Raw genomic sequence first — 15741 nt, forward strand, 5'->3', positions numbered from 1 at the left:
AAGAATGATTTCTGCTCCTCCGATTTTATTTTTCTCTATCACTCCCAAATCTCTCATTATTGACTGAAACGTTGTAGTTGTACTTTTTTTGACAATAGGTTCAATTTCACTGTCATCACTCATCGGCTCCTCTTTTTCCTCATGATCTGTTTCAACATTTATGCTGGGTTCTGTCTGGACCGCTCCATCCTCTTTTTCACTTTTTTCCGGATTTTGTAACATGTTTCTTTGAATGAGAGACAATTGCGTGGCTTTCTGTTTGTAGACAAGATTGTCAAAGATTTCAATTTTTGCCGGTTGTGTTGACATGAACATTCTTTTGGGAATCACAATAAATGCTTCAGTATACATTATCACTTCCTCAGATGAAGGTAACACGAGAGAGCAATACCTTTGAAAAGAACCGTGTTTTTAGCAAAAATCTGCCTTTTATTTTTTAAACTTGTTTGTTTAGATAAAAGTTTTTTAAATGAATTTTCATGACCTTGTATTAATGTTTTCTTGACGGGAACGTTACCGTTGACAACATTAAGCAAACACTCGCAAAGAAAGTTAATAAAACTATTTGGTTCCGACTTGATTAGTTCTTTTGAGTTTATGTCCGATGTCTCTAACATTCGCCGCGGCATACAAAGCTCTTTCTCTCTCATTACTCAAAATGGTTATAACAGCTTTAGCTGGGGGAAAGTAAAAAACGGATGGTCCTGGTGGAACAATATTGGAGCAGTAACGTAAAACGTCCGATGTTTTTGGATCCAGATCGATCAGTAAATGACCAAAGGATTGTTTGGTTGCTAGCTTGTAGCTATCTTTCAAAAATTGCGTGTTATCAAGCTGTCGACCAATTAAACCAAGCTGTTGAATGTCACGGGGTGATTTAAATAAAATGATGTGTATTGTATTAAGATCAATAGTTCGTGACCATTTACTTTGTTGAAATAAATTCTGTTTCACGTAAATTACACTAATGTTTTTGTGACGTCCTGCTGTAGCCAATTTCGAAAACTCTTTGTCATTAAAAATCTCTTCACATGAATTGTCAAACACCAACAGACAGTTTTCGAGCTCCGATATCAAATCAAAGCTTGAAAATTTGGTAAACTGTATGTTTAATTTTGCTTCTAGTGACTTAAATTTGGGTTGTTCATAAAATTGGTAGAAATAAAAAATCGAGAGGAACTTTGCAGAAAAAGTGTTTTCGAGTAACATTCTGAATAGAAGCTCTGTTTTTCCACAACATGACGGACCGCAAACGGCCATAAAAAATCGGTCAGCAGTTGTTGAAGTGATTTTTTTCATAATTTTGGGTTGGGAAGAGCGTATACAACTGTACACGAAAGAAGAGAAAACCAAAATGTGGACTCTTCACATTCAAGCTGGAAAAACACAAGTTTTACCAGAGAAACTATTATGAGAAAAATTATAATAAAAACTTGTGTGAAATAAACAACTTCTGATCGTGGTATCCTTGAATTACAAAACCTCCATGATCGTCTTTCGTGTTGATTATCATCAAACACTAAGTCAGTTATTGCCCACCCGTATCTAACTGATCCTCTGCTTTACTCATTTCAAAATAAGTTTTTTTAAAAAAGAGGTAAATTTTGTTATTTCATTATATAAATTTCATAAGATACAAATTGTGAGTTTTGATTATCAGTTAAAGTCATGGTGTAGTTCGCTCTGATAAAAGTAATGGTGTAGTTCGCATTTACTCTGTCAGTTTTTTCTCTGAAAACAATTGACTGTACGTTGTTCTTTTCAATTCTTTGTTTTATTTCAGCTGGAAGGGTATTATCGTTCAGTGACATCAGAACTGGTTCTGCACGCTTGGGCATAGGTAAAGGGGTTAGTTTCAGCTTTCGCATTTTCTCTTCCAAAGACATGGTACAATTGAAAGTACTCCAAAAGTGAAAGATATTTCTTGAAGGCTTCTATTTCAGCTCCAGTACAGACAATTGGCTGTTTCCTCAGTACAATTTGACCACGACTCTCAACTTCTTCCTCTTTGACAAATGTAACTGTTAATTGATTTTCATCCGCTATACAACTGTAAAGCACTAAATTTGGGGACAAGTTCACTTGAAGTAGAGACGATGCTGCTTTCTCGGATCGTCGGTTCATTCGTTAGCCACAGGTAAAAAAGTGTAGCTTTTTTTCTTGCACAGTGTTTGTTTCTTTGTCGCTTAGGACAGCTTAAAACATGTAAAGTACAAATTGGTGTCTCGTGAAAAAATTTCAAATTTTCAATTTTTGGACATAATAAAATCTTTAAATTCATAACGTACTTATTGAGAAGTTTCTGAATAGTTTCTGTTTTTTCTGTTCCCTTCGCATAAAAAGTTGCCAAGGGAAAACGAAGTGCTATGCTATCAAAAATTTGTTGCAAATAACAATATGGATAATCTCCACTCTCCCAATTCAAACCATGGAGATATTTTGACACCCAACTGTATGATCGTCTCTTACTCGAAGACAGTATGCTGAATGAAGTTGGGGGTAAAAATGACACAGTATCGCAATAATTTTCTGTCGAAACAGCTAGTTCTTTGATAATAAAACCAGACTTTTTATGTCGAAAGCCTTCAAAATCAAGAACAACTGGTCTTGATTTCAACATTCCAGCAAACTGAATAAATTGCTTTCAAAAGTCTTTACATATAGACAGAAGGCAAGTCCTGACAAGTGACCAAGATACTCGTTTGTCACTGGACACGGTAGGACATACGAATAGCCCGGCCCTTTTTCACTATATTCAAAGACAAAACCTGAAGCGCCGTGAAGTATAGCATGCAACCTCAAGACTTGAAATACTTGTCCAGAGACGAATTATCAATACCAATCAGTCCACCATAGGGTCTCATTTTCATCGCAATATCCAAATCAAGATCAGGATCCAAGTACTGACATGTTGCCAAGAAATAAAGAGACCTTTCACCGTACTGAAAATAATCCTTTTTCAATTCCTTGTAAATTTCGTGAATAAGTTTCAAATCAACCGTCGCTAGGGTTGTCATGGCCAAAAAATGAGTTTCAAGGCCGCCTAATCCCCTTAATCCCTTTCCGTCTAGAAAAACCCCCTGTTATCCCATGTTTAAGTGTCGTAGGATAACCCCCCTCTCTTGAGACATTATTTACTTACTACTCTCCATTGTCGGTAATGTTTATATGAACGAAGTGTCAACCTTTTCTCGCGACGGTGGAATTGTTAGTGACTTTTATCCAATTCTTCAAACTTTGAAGTCTTACCCAAAGATTGTCATTGCAGTTGGTGGAAACAACCTGTCAGATTATGGTAAGCCTGGCGAGTCACCGGAATATGTGCTAGAGCAGTTGAAGTCATTGCGTGAGGCTATTTTAAAGCTAGAACATAAGCCGCAAGTGGTGTTATGTACAGTGCTCAGGAGGCTGAAAGACACATATGATCACATCAAGAATTTCAATAAGTTTCTTGAGGATTGGGAAATTCCATCTTTCAGCCTGCACAGGCAAGTGTTCAAGCGGAGAAGTTTCATGGATGATGGAGTCCATTTGACTTTTAAAGGCAGAAGAAACTACACGTGTGCAATGAAAAAGCTACGCAAGTCGCATTCTGATGATGATGTTGTTTCTTTTTAACTGTTTGTTAATTCATGGCTTGGATGTTTGCTTTTGTTTCTGATTTATGAGTTTCTAATTTTACTGTCAAACATGGCGTCCTTTTGGATACAGAGGACGACTTAACAATGTAACATAATTTAATTATAAGACAAGGATGAGTACATATAGTTAAAAAGACAAAATGCGCAATAATAATTTATCAGATATTTCTGTACAAAGTCGATGAATTTCATCAAATTTCCACGATACCCTCATAAATCATATCTGGTTCCAATAAGTCATCATGACTTTCTGGCTAAATTTGGATGAATTTCTCGGCTTAACTAGATTACAGTTGCTTTACTTTACTTTAGTAAATTAAAGTTGCTTTTAATTTAACTGGTCTTGATTTCAACATTCCAGCAAACTGAATAAATTGCTTTCAAAAGTCTTTACATATAGACAGAAGGCAAGTCCTGACAAGTGACCAAGATACTCGTTTGTCACTGGACACGGTAGGACATACGAATAGCCCCGCCCTTTTTCACTATATTCAAAGACAAAACCTGAAGCGCCGTGAAGTATAGCATGCAACCTCAAGACTTGAAATACTTGTCCAGAGACGAATTATCAATACCAATCAGTCCACCATAGGGTCTCATTTTCATCGCAATATCCAAATCAAGATCAAGATCCAAGTACTGACATGTTGCCAAGAAATAAAGAGACCTTTCACCGTATTGAAAATAATCCTTTTTCAATTCCTTGTAAATTTCCTGAATAAGTTTCAAATCAACCGTCGCTAGGGTTGTCATGGCCGAAAAATGAGTTTCAAGGCCGCCTAATCCCCTTAATCCCTTTCCGTCTAGAAAAACCCCCTGTTATCCCATGTTTAAGTGTCGTAGGATAACCCCCCTCTCTTGAGACATTATTTACTTACTACTCTCCATTGTCGGTAATGTTTATATGAACGAAGTGTCAACCTTTTCTCGCGACGGTGGAATTGTTAGTGACTTTTATCCAATTCTTCAAACTTTGAAGTCTTACCCAAAGATTGTCATTGCAGTTGGTGGAAACAACCTGTCAGATTATGGTAAGCCTGGCGAGTCACCGGAATATGTGCTAGAGCAGTTGAAGTCATTGCGTGAGGCTATTTTAAAGCTAGAACATAAGCCGCAAGTGGTGTTATGTACAGTGCTCAGGAGGCTTAAAGACACATATGATCACATCAAGAATTTCAATAAGTTTCTTGAGAATTGGGAAATTCCATCTTTCAGCCTGCACAGGCAAGTGTTCAAGCGGAGAAGTTTCATGGATGATGGAGTCCATTTGACTTTTAAAGGCAGAAAAAACTACACGTGTGCAATGAAAAAGCTACGCAAGTCGCATTCTGATGATGATGTTGTTTGTTTTTAACTGTTTGTTAATTCATGGCTTGGATGCTTGCTTTTGTTTCTGATTTATGAATTTCTAATTTTACTGTCAAACATGGCGTCCTTTTGGATACAGAGGACGACTTAACAATGTAACATAATTTAATTATAAGACAAGAATGAGTACATATAGTTAAAAAGACAAAATGCGCAATAATAATTTATCAGATATTTCTGTACAAAGTCGATGAATTTCATCAAATTTCCACGATACCCTCATAAATCATATCTGGTTCCAATAAGTCATCATGACTTTCTGGCTAAATTTGGATGAATTTCTCGGCTTAACTAGATTACAGTTGCTTTACTTTACTTTAGTAAATTAAAGTTGCTTTTAATTTATTTGCCCTATGTTTCCCCTTGCAATGACTTAGGAGACAAATGATGTAAAAAAGCTATTGCCGAATTTTGATTACAATTTGGAGTAAATTTGAGTTAAAAAAAGTTTGTATTTTGTAAGAACAGAATTGTGCCAATTTTGTGTGCCTTTTGTTCTGCCAGTAATGTCTGCCTTTTGATATCTTCTGTATTAGTTGTAAAAAAATTTTGCAATGTGTTGTTTACGGTTATCTGATTGTATCAATCAGATTTCATCTCGACCTGACAATGCTTTATAGGGCAAAGTTCTATGTGGGTTTTCTTGACAATTACTCCGAAGTGTTGGTACCAACTGAAAAATAGCGTGTTTAATTGCTCTTGAAAGAAGTTCATAGAAATTATTTTAAAAGTGTGTCTTTTGTCAATGCAAATCTTTCGCTTGAAAATTTTGCGATTTTCTTCTATAACATTATTTGACTTCTCAAGTGACTTTTTAGTGCTGTCGCTCATCATTTTTGAGTGATCTCTAGTGCTCCGAAGTAAAACTTGTTGCTAATATGATTTTGGTTGCAGCGTAGGAATATTACTAGTAGCGCAGTGATTTGTGAGGTTGGCCATGGATCATGAGATCAGTGGTTCGAAACCCGGTGGGGTCAAGGTTTTTTTGCACCCATAAAGAAAATTGATCTATGCTAAAGACAAGGAATTAAATTGCCTCGCCAGTCGTTCAAGAGCAATTAATCCCACATATGTCCGTTTATGTTTTCTAACAGCCGCACAATGAAACTGTTTTCGCATTTTAAATTCCAAATCAACGAAATAAATTGAATTTGTTAGGGTCAGTTGCTATCTCGTGTATTTCTCATTATACTCCATCACTTACAATAGCCTCTTTCGGATGTGTTTGCTGTTTTTTAATAGCTGCGAACCGATAGCTGAGGCAATTATTGGCCTTCTCTCGGTTTTTTCATTTATTTCGTCGTCACAAGTGCTTGTCCCTCTAAATGAAGGTTATTTGAGAGCAGCTATTAGAGACAGCAGTAAGTTATACAGATTCCTATTCAAATTTTAACATTCATAATTTAAAAGAGTAAATTTTTTTTTGGTCTGTCTTTTTACCTTCTTTTTGAGACTACAGATCTATGAAGCTATTGCGGCTTTTTCTGTCAATTTGCCAGCTAAGTTTATTCAATCACATTACGATATGAATCATTCATATTAATTTCTTTTGAGAATTGAAATTACATTTAGAGTTTACATTTGTAAATAAATTGCTGAATTAAGCAACATTTTCTACCCTATTTTTTTAAACTAATTTGATCCCTCCTTGTAATGAAGTATTGAATGTTAACACAAGCCATTAACTATCTGCATTTCAACTTTGTTTCAACGGTGCTTTTAGGGGGTTTGTTGCCTCCCTGGACTTTTATAAAATGTTTATGTATAAGCTCACTTATTCATGTTGGTGCACTTTTATAAAAGCTTTAATTCGGGTTGATAGAATATTCAGGTTGATTAGATTGGAGTGCTAAGGGGCATTGTTGGCTCCTTGCACTTTTATAAAAGGTTAAGTATATGCTGACGTATTCTTTGATTAGTTTTGGTTTGAGCGCTAAAGGGCTTCGTTGCCTTCTTGCACTTGTGTTTTAAGTTTTAACACATAAGCCGCCAACAATTGGCGTTTTAAATTTGATTCAGCGCTGTTTTCGAACTTTAAACGGTTTTAGGTTTCACGAAAAAAATGGTTGAGGTTGAATTGTTTTCAGTTGCAACGTATCAAATTAAAATAATTTTTAAAGAAAACGGACGTATTTCTTGTAAAAGAAGTTACTTGTCAACCTCAGGTCCACAACCAGTTTCTAAGCCTAATGTAAATCAAGAAATTGAAGAGCTAAAGAAAAAAGTTCAAGATTTATGCGAACGTGTAAGGAAACTTGCGAATGCCGCAATGGATTTTGTTGATCTAACGAATGAACAGAGTTCTGACGCAACCGCGTCCGTTCACTCCAGCGATTTAAGCCCTGTAAATGGCGTTTAAAAAGACATTTAGAAACTGCAATTACTGTTTTGTTGGTAGAAGTTTATAGAAATTTTTTAGAAGATTGATAATTTTTTAGTAACAACTGACCTCGTCGACTGATAAATTGTCAGCTCAATTTCTCATCCTTTCTGTGGGTCTAATTGAAGTTGTTGTTTTGGTTAAAACTTTTCGCTTACATAAATCAATTGGGTTTAGTTCTTGGTTTTTTGTTATCAAATATTGTTTTTGTCGATCTCTTGTACTTAAAACTTTTTGTGGTTTTTTATTGTTCCGGAAAGAACTGCTAATCTCCTTCACTTTAACTTGCAAAAATTAGGATTTCAAATTTTTTGATCTTTTTGTATGGTATCCATAAAGTGCAGTTTTTCACTGCTAATTATAGCGGAGAGCAAACACGACGTAAGGGTTATTTATATAAATTCTGAGGTGTGGGGTTCCGAGACTTCCCTGATGAGTAAGTTGAACAAGAAGGAAGGACCACGTGTGATACTTTATGTTGAAGGCAAGGAGGTGCCCTATGTCGTAGTGAAACAAGGTATGGGAAACTTTGAGATGAATCTTGAGGATCTCAAAAAGAGCATGGATAATCGGGATGGCGTTGCAGCGAGTTGTGAGGAAAATACGGGCGCAGAAGCGAGAAAAGCCCAACCACAGTCAACTCTGAGCGTTGTTAGAAATTTTAGTACTTGTTTTTACATTGTTCGGTTAGTTCTTTTGTTTTGTAGACCTCTTTCCCAGGTGAACGATGCCCTTTGCGACGCTGTAGTCTCTGGGTTTAATGACTCTGAAGACGTTGAGGAGCCAGTGGAAAATTTAGAGCCTAATTTTGTGGACGAAATCAAGTTGTTCCTCTTGATTCAAAAGAAACCGCCGGTGCAGTTTGGAATTAACAACCAAAACCTGGACAACGTGTACCATGGACATGTACACTCTTCCTATGGATTGGCTCTATGTAAATGGATCTGGGGAGCAAATTGATTGGCATTTGAAATGATACTGCCGACAAAAACCATTGAGGGTGGTCGCACTTGTGCATCAAAGGAATCAGTTCTCACATTTTTCCGTAAGACTTGTTCTATTGTTTCTGATATAAGAATTGTTCATTTTTTAATTGTTTCTTCGTTCTGGACCCTGACTGCATTTCCGATAACTTTGGGGAAGATATTTTTACAAAGCTTTGCAAAGAAGAAGGCGATGTTACTGAGCATTGATGTCTTGAAAAAAGAAGTTTGAGTTTGATGTAAAATTCAGTCAATTCATAGTTTTTAAATGTAGTCAAGCACTTCATTATTTTTATGGTCAGGTTGATTTTCTCGATATCACATTCTTGATATGAAAATCTTCATTTTGGTACTTTTTCTGTTATGACTGCCGCCCTATTGTTGTTTTCTATAGCACTGAAGTTTTAAATCAGACTCCTGTTTATAATCAACTTTATTTTTCCAGTGTTTTGATTTCCATTATATTTTCTAAATTTGCAGATATGTACGCAAAACTTGAGCCTCAGATTTATAAATCAGATTTATAGTGAGGAAAGTGCTTTCGATATATCAGTCTCATCAATTTGGAGCTTTAGTTAGTTTAACTGGATAATCTCATTCAACTCCTCTATCGGAGTCACACATACCGCCGCATTCACTCTTCAATCATATTCTTTTCGCCTTGTTTAATTTCCGTAGATCTAAGATTGCTATGACAAATTGTGAAATCTTTATTTGATCTTAATGGCAAAATTGTTTAATGCAGAATGATATAAATTGTTTGCTTTTTAAATTGATTGCCATAGAGGGTGAGCTTTTACTCTTCTGTTTTTGCCATGTCTGAATCCCTTAGATCTAAGATGGCTATGATAAATTAAGAATTCTATATTTAACCGTAATGATAAAAAAATGTCCCATGCAGAATGATAGAAAAAAGTTAGCTTTTTAGCTTGATGATTGCCATAGTGAGTGAGCAGCTAGCTGTAAGTTTTTTTTCTAAGCAAGAGTTTTAAATTACTGAAAGTTTTTTGTTTATTCTGCCAAAAGTGACATACAACAGGGAGCCTTTGAGTTCTTTCAGATATGGAGTTGTGTCAAAATTTATGCCAGGTTGAAGATATTGTTTCAAAAAATTATTTTCACGACACACTTGTAGTACCTCATGCTTTAGCGTCACCGCTCACAGATAAAGATATAACATTTCTTCAGGAAATTAATCGTGAGTTCAACAAGTTGTATAAGGATATTATCAGAATTTACGATGCCTCATATACAACTGGATTACGCATAGAGCCTGACAGTTTTGATGGGTTCGGCTTTGTGAACCAAACAGGCAGCACCATAAAGATCGGAATTATTGAGCACACTGTTGGACTGCTTGGAAAAGTGCCGAGAATTATTGAAATTCATGACTGGTAAATGATGGGGGGAGAAAGGCTGTTGGTTGGCGTTGCAAGATAGGCTAATCACTCGCGCTAAACTGATTGTGAGTTTTACATGAGTGGTGGTTACAACGGCAGGCTATGTGTCCGACTTCGTGCTCTAGAAGAAATTGCAGATGGTGCTGAACTTGTCCCATTTTACGGTCCCGACTTCTTTGGAGAGAAAAATGCTGACTGCCTCTGTGGACATGACAGCTTGCATGGTCAGGTTACTCCCAGTCAGGATCAAGATTCAGAAGAATCAGATCGTAGTGTAGCAAAAAAAGCGAATACAGGTAGTTCCTAGAATCCGGATGCAAAAAGTTCATCTACTCAATTGAATAGTCTGATAAAATTTTATGATGAGTGCTCAAACACTAGTGTTCCGTCTTCTGAAAATCCAGAGTCATATGTCCTGTTTAGAATTCAACTGCAATCCTCCGATGTTGAAACCGTTTTATTGCGGGACTCGGATGAGTCTTTTGAAAATTCAAAGAAAAACTCTGAAGACCAATCTGAAAGTAATCCCTCTTCAGAAAACTCAGCAGTGGAAATTTACGGCAGTTTCTCGTTTTCAGGTCTAGCAGAAACAATTGATATGAACATGGGAGATCATTTTGACAAACAGCCTATAAACCAGGTGTCTGATGTAGCACCAACTAATTTAGTTGCCTCATTGATTGCCCTGGTCTCTAAACATAACGCCTCGGATTCTCTACTTAATGATTTATTGAATCGGAATCAAAGTATTTTTGGAGAGGGTGCTGTATCTCCTTGGTTTGTACAAAAGCAGTTGAACGACCTTTATTCCAAATTTATTTCGAGAAAGCTAAGTGTGGATAGCGTTCAGATAATTTTGATAAAATTCCGTCACCAATTAAGTGAAATTGTTCTCAATTCGTTATCCGAAATGTTATCTTATTCAAGAAACAAAAACATTGCCGAAGATATTTTTATGCCTGATCTTCAAATAGTTGATGGAAAAATTTTGATAAAGTCCCCTCTTTCTTCAGCTTGACCCCTCTTTATAGCTGTAGCCGATCTGCCTCCGAGAAAAAGACAGGCTTTTCGAAATATAGTTCTTGCTTGTCTTTTCGACGGTGGTCACTGATATCCCGATTTTTCATCTTCTTTAATCATATCGAACTAGAATTTTCAGAGCCCGAGCATATTTTTTTCCAAGGCGAGAGACTTTGCGTAATGTTCAAGCCCAAATTTTTCATCGTCGATTTGGTTGGAAAACTGAAGGTACTGAAAATGAAGAGATTTAACGGCTTCTATGGCTGCACTCTTTGTACACAGAGAGGTTTTCATTATGGTGTAGTCCATCGATACCCACACGTTGAAGAGTTTGTCATGAGAACATACGGTTCCCATATGAGTAACCTTATTGATTTAGAGAAGGGATCTGACGACAAAATATTGCCAAAATCCAATCGGAAAGCTGATCTTGAGCTTCGTACCATAGGTGTTCAGGGAAGAAGCAAAATTCTGATTATCATCCCAAACCAGCCCCTTTCTTCGCCGGTCGATCCCATGCATCAGCTGTTCCTTGGTGTCACAAAAGACCTGCTTGGACGTTTCTACGATAAGATGCTCACAAATCGGAAAAATATTATTTCAATCGTTGAAATTGTTTCTAGCAGCCAGTAGTTTTGAGTTGTTTGATTCCCGTAATTTGAGTTTGAAAAGTTAAATTGTTCTCATTTTCTTGCGCAAAAGTTTTTCACTTCTACGATTGATTTCTGCGCGCTTTACTTATTATTTTTGTGATGTTGTTGCTTTGTCTTTTCGGTAGTTAAAAACTTGAAGTACATTCCGATAACTACCAGTTGATTAGAACTGATGAGTACTAAAAAGGTCTGTTGCCTTCGTGCACTGTTGTTTCAGATGTTTTTACATATGTCATCAAAATTTTGTGTTGTAACAGTGTTTTGGGGGTTTGTTGCTTTCCTGCACTTGTATGAAAAGGTTAAGCATATGCTCATACATTTTGGTTGGTAAGTTTGTTTTGAGTGCTAAGGTGGTTTGTTGCCTCCCTACACTTTTTTAAAAGGTTTTAATGTATCCTAACATACTCAGGTTGATTATACTTTGAGGGCTAAGAGAGTTTGTTGCCTCCTTGGCAACAAACTCATTGGCAACAACGACATTAATAAAAGGATTAAGTATATGCAAAATTTTTAGGTTGATTAGAATTGAGTGCTAAGGGGGTCTGTTGCCTCCCTGCACTTCTATAAAAGGTTTAAGTATATGCTAAAATACTCAGGTTGATTAGATTGGAGTGGTAAAAGGGTTTGTTGCCTCCTTGCACTTTTAATTCGCTTTGGGCGCACCGTTCAAATTTAGTATTACGGATTTTCGCAGTTCTTTAGAGATATGTTTCAGAAACAGATTTCGTTTTCTGGTCGTGTTGTACGAGAGCCGAACTTCAAAACCGATCCAGAAACGTTAGTAGAGCGCTCTCTGCAACAGGAGCATAGAGACACCAAGTTTCTGTTTTACCCTAATGTTGCCTTATTCTCATGCTACCCCAATGCGGACAATTGGCCATCACATTTTGTAGCCGACACAAAGCTAACCTGGAAATCGCACTGAGATGTTTCATAGGGACAAAAAGAAGCCAAAAAACTGTATCTTTTTAAGAGGGGGTCCTTCAAAAATTGTCTCGGAGCACCAGAAGGCAGCCTGGGAGATATTAAAGAAAGACTACTGGCTCAGCATGTTCCGCCACCGTCATCAGTCAAAAAACGAAATTACTTAAATCTAAACCTGTCGTCACAACTTCTTTGCATTCTGTTGATCGAAATTGTGCAAATGCTGCTAATAAGCGACAACGACCAAGATAATACAACAGTGCCAGCTCTCGACAAAAACCAGTGCTACAAACTGTAGTGCATTCAAAGAGTTCTTGAAAGAGCATAAGAAGCCAATGAAACGCTCAAGTGAAGTTGCATCAGAAATAAGAAGGGATGGAGATAAAAGAAGATGGAAGGCAGTCGCAGAGGCTGAAGAATTGGTTAGTTTGCGTTTTTATTTTTGTATGATCAGAACAATTTTTTTGCTGATGTGACTAAACAGTAAACAAAATCAACGGGCATGCGAAGAATTGTTTTTTTAATCAATAGATTAGACTGAAGTGGATAAATTTGAATTTCATCTCTTAAGCTCAAAGACATGTAGGAATCAGTAATACTCAATCAGAAGGGATTTCAAAGCGTCGATGAGGAACCCGACTTAAAGGCCGCTTACCCACACAAACCCGTGGAGTTTAATGGTGAAGATATCTGCTCGTTGTTTCAAGCCGGTCAGCATCCTTCAACTCTGGGGCGAAGCTTGAGAAAGGTTTTGTTTGGTGAGGACGGCCTGACAATGCATATGATGGGGAAATACATATGATGATGCATACGAGAACTCACTTGGTCGGAAAGAGGCGCCTGCTGATTGCACTCTGCTTTTGGAAACTAAGAACGAATCAATCGTTTTCTTTTGTTTGGTTAGTGGTTTGAATAATTGTCTGTTTGATTTCCTACCTATGACTTGGAGTGTTGTGTTGCTCTAATGTGGTTTGAGTTCATGTTCTCTCTGTACTTTAAATTCAATTTGGTCGATTGAATGTCTGGTTGACTGTCTGCCTAAGACATTAAAATATCGTGCTGCTCTACTGTGATTAGAAAAAATTAAATTCTATAAAACTGCGTTTTCGTTCACAAAGTTTGCTAGAAAAATTCAACAAAAATTTGATATTACCTTTTGTTTTTCTTAACCTAAATTTTAACAGCATGGTCCCTTTACTGTGATATCAGAAGAAGAGTAAATGAGAAATCTAGTGAAAAAGTATCTCGTTTGTTATAGAAGTTGTCAAGCAGAAGTACCCCTGTACGCCACGGCTTGCCTTCAAGAAAGCTCGGATGGCAGCCAATCAGGCCGGTTAAGAAAGGGGGTCTTATTTGAAACGGAACTCAGATCCGAGCGATCCAACAGAAGAAGAGGGCGATGTTACTGAGCATTGAGGTCTTGAAAAAAGAAGTTTGAGTTTGATGTAAAATTCAATAAATCGTAGTCAAATAATTGTTAAATGTAGTCAAGCACGTCATTAGTTTTTTTTTGTCAGGTTGATTTTCTCGATATCACATTTTTGATATAAAAATCCTTATTTTTGGTTTTTTTGCTGTTATGACTGCCGCCCTATTGTTGTTTTCTTTAGCCCTGAAGTACTAAATCAGACTCCTTTTTATTATCAACGTCATTTTTCCATTGTTTTGACTTCCATTATGTTTTCTAAATTTGCAAATATGTATGCAAAACTTGTGCCTCAGTTTTATAAATCAGATTTATAGTGAGGAAAGTGCTTTCGATATATCAGTCTCATCAAATTGGAGCTTTAGTTAGTTTAACTGGATAATCTCATTAAACTCCTCTATCGGAGTCACACATACCGCCGCATTAACTCTTCAATCATATTCTTTTCGCCTTGTTTAATTTCCGTAGATCTAAGATTGCTATGATAAATTGTGAAATCTTTATTTGATCTTAAGGGCAAAATTGTTTAATGCAGAATGATATATATTGTTTGCTTTTTAACTTTATTGACATAGAGTGTGAGCTTTTACTCTTCTGTTTTTGCCATGTTTCAATCCCTTAGATCTAAGATTGCTATGATAAGTTAAGAACTCTATATTTAACTGTAATGATAAAAAATTGAAAACAATTGTTCCATGCAGAATGATTGAGAAAATGTTGGCTTTTTAGCTTGATGATTGCCATAGTGAGTGAGTAAATGAAACCTTTAACTTTGAAATGACTTCAGTTGGCGCTAAACCAAAGTCTGCAGCTATTATTGTAGTTCTCTAAGTCTTTTGCATTTTTTTCTGAGTTTCTTGAACGTTCTTCAGGTTATCAAAATTTCTCAGATGATTAAGAGAGCTTTTTGAAAGCGGAAAAGCTAGCTGTAAGTTTTTTTTTCTAAGCAAGAATTTCAACTTATTGAAAGTTTTGTGTTTATTCTGCCAAAAGTCACATACAATAGGGAATCTTTGAGTTCATTCTGATATGGAGTTGTGTCAAAATTTATGCCAGATTGAAGATATTGTTTCAAAAAATTATTTTCACGACACACTTGTAGTACCTCATGCTTTAGCGTCACCGCTCACAGATAAAGATATAACACTTCTTCAGGAAAATAATCGTGAGTTCAACAAGTGGAAGGATATGGTCAGAATTTACGATGCCTCATTTACAGCAGGTTCACGCATAGAGTCTGACAGTTTCGATGGGTTCGGCCTTGTTAATGAAACAAGCAGTACCATAAAGATCGGAATTATTGAGCGCACTGCTGGACTGCTTGGAAAAATGCCGAGGACTTTTGAAATTGATGACTTGTCCATGATGGAGGGAGAAAGGCTGTTGGTTGGCGTTGCAAGATAGGCTAATCACTTGCGCTAAACTAATTGCGAGTGTTACAAGAGTGGTTGGTACAACGGCAGGCTATTTCTCCGACTTTGTGCTCTAGAAGAAATTGCAGATGGTGCTGAACTTATCCCATTTTACGGTCCCGACTTCTTTGGAGAGAAAAATGTTGACTGCCTCTGTGGACATGAAAGCTTACATGGTCAGATTGCTGCCAGTCAGGATCAAGATTCAGAAGAATAATAAAGGTGCAATCAACAGTCGGTTGGCCGTCTCGAACATTGCAGCCGAAGTGGTGATCAATGGCCCTACGTTCTCGACTTGCCGACACAAGTGCCTCACAAGATGGAAGTTTATTGTATCCATTTTTTTCCGTTTCATCACTCATGCTTCTACAAAACTTGTTCAAAAGAGTATGACATTCTTTTGAGTGCTGCTTGGTGTCATACAAAAGTCGATTGGCAAAGGCAAGTTGCTTGAGATCCTTTTCATCACTGACTCTATCTTCATCGAACAAGAAAGGGTAAAAATCACAGGTGCAAGGTAAAATAGAAATATTC

The sequence above is a fragment of the Convolutriloba macropyga genome, chromosome 13, assembly GCF_964194025.1.
Source record: "Convolutriloba macropyga chromosome 13, txConMacr16.3, whole genome shotgun sequence".
Taxonomy (NCBI): Eukaryota; Metazoa; Xenacoelomorpha; order Acoela; family Convolutidae; genus Convolutriloba; species Convolutriloba macropyga.